Below are 6,511 nucleotides of genomic sequence, written 5' to 3'. Positions count from 1 at the left end.
CTGTGTATATGAAGGCAGAAATTACTCTGCCAGCATTATTTTCTTTCAGTTACTTAAATATATGAGGAACTTTTAAGGACCCCCTTCTGTCACTGTTAAATTTCTTGGCATAAAACTTCATCTGGGAGGCAATCTGCATGTCTGATTAATATTCTTTGAGTCTGCAAAGCCAAACTTACACCTGACATACCTGTTTTAAACAGACTTACTGATGGTTCTAGGTACTGGCTTAATTTTGTTTAGGCTGAGAAGGTAACACGTGCGGGTTTGTGAGGACACCCTGTGGCAGGTGTTTGTGCAGGGAGGTGCATCGGCCTTACCTGTGCACTCTGCTTTGGAAAACGAGGTGTTCTGACATCAGCTATTGCCTGTCAGTTACAGGTGATGAGGAAATGAGGCAACTCTTTCTGTCATGCTTATTTTTAAAAATGAATCAGGTTGCATACGTTGGTTTTGTTACCCAGTCTGTTGTGAAACGGGGGAAAGGTTCAAACTTAGTAATTCTGGGTCCCCTGCTATTCTTGACGTTATTGATGAAGTGATTTCCTGAAAATGCTGAGGCAGTTGGATTGATTAAGGGAAAACAGCAGCCTGTGCTCTATGAAAAAGCACAAAAGATGAATGTGTGTTGTTAGAAAATGTGTGAGAATTATTTTCTGTTTACATTTGAGGCAAAGGTGACGTATGTCATATGGACAATGCCGTATTACCCGAAAAATCAGTGTGATCACTCAAATCGTTTAGTACCTCTGGACCAAAAGTCTGTGGTGGAGGACTTACTGAAAAGTCATCTTCTGTAGGCAGGACTTGGACTTGGGTCACATTTCTGTGTCCTGCTTGTATAGAAAGACCTAAATCCATTTTCTATTTATTAAGTCTTAAGTACACTTATGTAACTAAGGGTACTGTTGATGCTTTTGTATTTACAAAGTTAAGAAACGTCTGCGTTGGTTGAAACCTTATGTTAACAGCCTTTTTGTTTATGGGGTTTTGGGTGTGTTTTGGGGTTGGGTTTTCTTGTTCGGTTGATTTGGGTTTCTTTGCAAAATGCCTGATTGTTTCAGTGTGAAATCAGAAATGCCATATATTGTATTTAACGGTATCATTGACAGTCTTAGAAATGGTGAGATGTACTTGCCAATTCTTTGGATTCCTACTTATGTCTTCCTGTAAAGACAAACATTTGAATTGAATTAATTATATTTATTTTGACTACATATCCCTGTCTGTGGCAACGATCTCCCTCTTGAGGCACTGCTGAGCAGATCTCATGGTTTGAAGAGAACTCTGATGACATTTAAATTTGTCAGCCATTGTGGGTTCCTTTAATAATGTCACATAAGGGAATGAAAAGGGGTTTCATGGTGGTTTGTGTCCACAGTGGAATGAATGAAAGGACACCAGCAGATGGCTTGAAAACATCCGTGGTTTAGATGCTTGTCTTCTTACGCTTGATCTTCAATTCCATCTGTAACTTTGCTTAAAGGATTGCCTGCAACCATGCATACTTTACAGCAAGCAGGCTAATTGTGTGAGCATGTACTTTATGTTTGGTGGGTTTTTTAAAAAGTACTATAAACATAAAGAAGGGTTACTTAGATGTGTTACGTGATATTTTTCTGGCCTTTTGAAAAAGAAGAATGAAAAATGTGAATTATTTTTTAAAAATATGATCCAAGAGAATTAGAAAACCTTACCAGAAGGAGTTTCCACTTCCCACTTACAGCTCTCGAAGGAGTGTCAAATTCTGTTTATTAAAAACTAAAACAGAAGTTAACTCGTATTTGTTCCATGTTAGAGTTTGCACACGTAGCAAGGGAGCAAATCCATCTCTATTATGTGAAATCAAGTGTTCTCAAAAGCACATTTGTGAATACACTTTCTCTGTGGATCTAGTCTGAACACACCTCTTTGTTCTTAAAATGTTTTCTGCTCTGTGAAACTTGTGTCTGATTTTTGTGTTGTTTCTCTCTGCTTGCGTTGCCATGCTGCTGACAAAAACATGCACAGGGTCGCGTCAGAAGGTACTGGCGAGCCTGGGAAACCGGAGGAGCACAGTGGGTTGCAGTTGCAACGTAATAGTGAGCGTGTGGGCAAGAAGTTTGAAGTTCTCTGGTTCACATATATGACACTACAGGGCCCAATGCAGCAGAGAAATGTGCAAGGTTTATATTCATTTTCATCCTTACTACAGGATGTCAGTATTACACAAGTTGTATTTCCTCTGTTTTTTATTTTATGGTGTTAATTATTAGCAATGGTTAAATCATCTTTATATAGTAATGGTGCCCTCACAACTGTGAGGGTCTTCACTGTATCCAGGCATGCTATAGTCACACCAGTGGTTTGTGAACTAAACTAGCTGCCTTTGTTTGGGCAATGCGAGTGAGAATAAGGGAATTTAAAGCTCGTTTTAGTCTTGACTTAGCCGTAAGACAGAGCAACTTTAGAAGCTTCTCTTAATCTGAATTGTATCTCCTTGTTCTCTGAATACGGGGCATTAATTTGTTGGGTTTTTCTTAAAAAATTGTTTTCAGTTTTGACCTATTTAATCAGTACAAGAGATTAAAAGATTTAAAAAATCCAACATACATCTGGAAAGGTGTGGGTGGAATAGCAGCAGGAAGCTGGCAAATCTGCTCAGTCATCTTGAAACTTATCATCCATTCTGATAATAGAATGCAAGTGATTCTCGAGCACGGGTAGGACTGATTGTAATACACTTCTGTTAATGGAAAAAGTGATCATGTATACAAGTGGGCAGGAATGTTTCCATTTTTATGTAGCAATGTTTCACAAAAGAACTTCAGATCAACTGCTTAAAACCCCCAAAATTAGTAATTTTAAATAGATGTGAATACATGTCAGTCAACAAGTTTTCTTTGGTTTGTGAAAACCAATGCTTGAACACAGCTCCGAGGTAATTTATGGTGAATTATTTCCTACACTAAATAAAAGCACGTAAGTACTGATGGGAGTTCCTGCACTTGTTCTTTGCCATTTCTGGGTCAGGTAAACTTTCAGGCATTTTCTTAGGAAGCAGAATGATGTGTAAAGAAGAGCAAGAAAGAGCAAGAAGAGCAAGAAAAGCAAGCTGTCCACATTCAGCACAGGGATGAGGAACTGTGGGTGGCATTTCTTTTCCAGAAAAGAGAGTCTGAAGGATACTTTTTCCTTAACAGAAACTCAGTTTGAAATTGAGAAAAATAGCCTTGTATGTTACAATGCTTCTTCCACTGGGCCCAAGACCTCTGAATTTTTGTCTCTGCATTTCGCACAGGCAATCTCATCTACTCTGCAAAGTGAAAACAAGGCTTAAGAGTAGGCTTGAGCATCGCAGGCTCCATGGCTTCTCTGTTTCCCATCCCTCTTGCCAGCTGTAAAGTGCCTGTTGTTTAGTTACCAAGCATCTGCACTGTGCTGAGGAGAGGTAGGCTCAGTATATGTGATGAATTAGCACCATACCTGTTGGTTCTCCAAAAAGAAAACAGGTATGAAATTTGCCTTTTAGCTTATTATTGAGTAAAATATTAAAAAGCAGTGTACGGTATTGCTCTAACCAGGCAGCAACGTGCCCAATGAAGGAGCAATAAATATTTAGGTTTCCAAAGGTGTCTGTCTCCAGAATTAGCCAGTAAATCTGCATCACCTCAGTGTCCCACAACGGAGCAAAATGCACAAGTTACAGTCTGCATGAGGGTAAACTGCCCAGAGAAAAGTTAGTATTAGTGTAACAGAGAGCTGAGTGCAGAAATAACCAGTACCTGGAGGGGGAAATGACGTAACGCATCAGAAACACAATGCTGCTGTTGTCAACATAAAAAATAAGGAGTAGGTTGGTTTAAGAGGATGACAAGTAGCTGGTAGGGATGTGTGACATGGGAGTGCAAGATGCTCTGGTTAAGGCTGTCTAGGTCTCCTGTCCATTTAAGAAATGGCAAATAGTTTTGGAAGGGGGATTTATGCTCTAGGGCACTGTGCTATAACAGAAGAGTCGTTAGTATTGAAGTGAATTGTTATGAGAGGTGCAGTTTAGAAGTAATATTATTTTCTTAACCTGAAGCCTGTCAGCAAATCCAATATGGTGTTGAAGAGCCATGTGTGGTATTCCAGCAGGCTGGCTTGCTCTTACTAGGGATGTTTGCCTGAGTCTGTAGAAGTGCATGTGAGCACAGGGCTGGGAGCAACTGCCCGAGTTGGAAAGTCCAAATTCCACTGATATGTTGTGGTATCATGTTTTTCAAAAATATGTTAAGCCTCATCTTAAAAGTAGTTTAGGTTTTTTGTCCCTCTTATTCTAACTGGAAAGGATGTTTCAGAATCTCACCATTGTAAAAATTAGGAACCATCTTTTAATATCTACCTTACATTTATGTTTGTCCAGTTTATATATTTTTGTTTGTTTCTCATAGGACAATATTTTTTTTATCTCACATAGCCTTTCCTCTCTCTTAGGTTAAATCCCCAATGTATTTATGTCTCCTTTTGCCAGTCCTTAGATACAGGGTGTCCATTCCACAAAGATCCTTGAAGGAATTTTTCTCATTAATTGCAGTTTGACTTAATATTTTTTGAAACAGAGTGCTCACTCCTGAAGTCTGGCGTAGAGTGAAATGTCCCCTGTGCATTGTACAGTAGCACTAAGATCTTCCTCATTCTGCTGGGAAAATCTGTTCCGATACAATCTATGTTTTTTGGAAGGCTGCGTTAGACAGGCAATTCGGTGACGTTCTGGTCGTACCTGTTCTCAGGTACTGTTGTGCTGGTTGTCTGGCACATGACGCATACCTGATTGAGCCAGAACGTCTGCTGCGGCACGCTCAGAAGACCAGCAGGCTATTACAACTGCCCACCATCCATCTGACGCCTCTAGAAAGCAGCCTGTAACATCTTGCTGTGATTACCACGCAGGGCTGCCTCTCCCATGCCATTTCGGGTGCGTGATCACCCACTGCAGAACCACAGCTTGTTGTTCATCTGCAAATGCATGGGTGTCTTTTCTGAATGCTGAACTTCTTTACCTCAGCCTTCAAGGTCACCTCATTCTTCCTATATTTAAAGCCTCCTTGCTTTAGTATTAGCTTCCAGCTTGGTTTCATCAGCAGATTTCATCAGATAATTACAGATTTTTGTTAAACAAACAAACAAACAAACAGATCAGTGCTCCCTCCACCTTGGTACCTCCATTTCAGAGCTCCTAGTTGTCACCTCCTCTTTAGCATAATCCATCTTTGCCTTTCAGAGCCTTTAGGCATCCCATCTTCTCCAACGGCATAAACAGTTGCCCATTGGCATGGCATGGGAGGCTTTGCTCAGGTCTGGAGAGGTGAAGTCTATGGCATTTCCCTTTGGAAGCTTGGTTTTCTAAATGCAGGTACCAGGTGAACACGGCATACGTACCTTTTATAAAACCAAGCTGCATTTCCCCACATTTATTCCCATGTGGTTTTCCTTAAAATTTTGTTTTGAAGTCCTGCATGCTACAGAGACAAAAATCATGGTTCACGTTTACCCAGAGCACTTTCTCCTTCCCTTCAGCCCTTCTTAAATACAAGTCCAAAGGTACTGTTCTGGTCACCCCAGGTTGGTTGAAAATCAAAACTAGGCTTGAAAACTAAAAACTTGTGATTTCAGACTGCTCTTTCTTTCAGACTCTGAGGATGGTTCCATTTTCCTTTGGGCTGAAGATTTGTATACCTCCAGCACTTGTATGCTGAATTTAAAAATCTGTCACTTTTGGGATTTGTTTTTTTTTCTCTGAAAGGTGTCATGTAGTTCACCTTCAAGCCTTAGACTTCCCACAGGAGTTAATGGATGGCAGTTGTACATCTGGGCTGTGCAGACTAGAGTATCAGAGTAGAGTCATGAGGCCCCCTGTGCATCTATCCAAGAGACCTGGGCAATTCAGCCTGCCCACCTGGCAGCCCCACTCCCACAGCTGCTCCCGAGCTCGGATCTGGGGTCTGTGTGTCTGTCTGCTCTCTGGGGGACACATCCCAGGGTTCACCGATTACAAACTGCCTCGATGGTATATTGACAAATGCAGCAAGCAATGCAGAGTTACCAAAGTCATTATTTAATAGTTCACTATAAACGTATCGTCTCTTGTGCACTTTGTACCAGCCCAAACCAAATCAATGAATCATGTTTGGATCTGAAAATGCTGTGTCTTTCCTGAATGATCTACATGTTTTACAGTAGATACTTTGGACACTGAGTACACCATGCTTATGGTAGTGAGCTGAAAACAAGTTTAATAACTCAGTCTACCAGAAATCTTACAAACCATAAGGAAAACTTTATACAAGTTATATACAAACTGAAGATAAAATACTACTCCTAACTATTAGTCTGTGTTATAAATTACAAGATTTAAAGTATTTATATATCCTCTGGTAACTGTACAGGTTGTCTATGAACTGTCAGAATAATATAGATACATGTACAAGTATATGCAAATATGGTTAACATCACCTGCTTCTTCAGCTCTGTGGGTAGCTGCCAGCAAGGT

This window comes from Phalacrocorax aristotelis, chromosome 1 (assembly GCF_949628215.1).
Source record: "Phalacrocorax aristotelis chromosome 1, bGulAri2.1, whole genome shotgun sequence".
Taxonomy (NCBI): Eukaryota; Metazoa; Chordata; class Aves; order Suliformes; family Phalacrocoracidae; genus Phalacrocorax; species Phalacrocorax aristotelis.
This window is presented reverse-complemented; position numbering follows the sequence as displayed.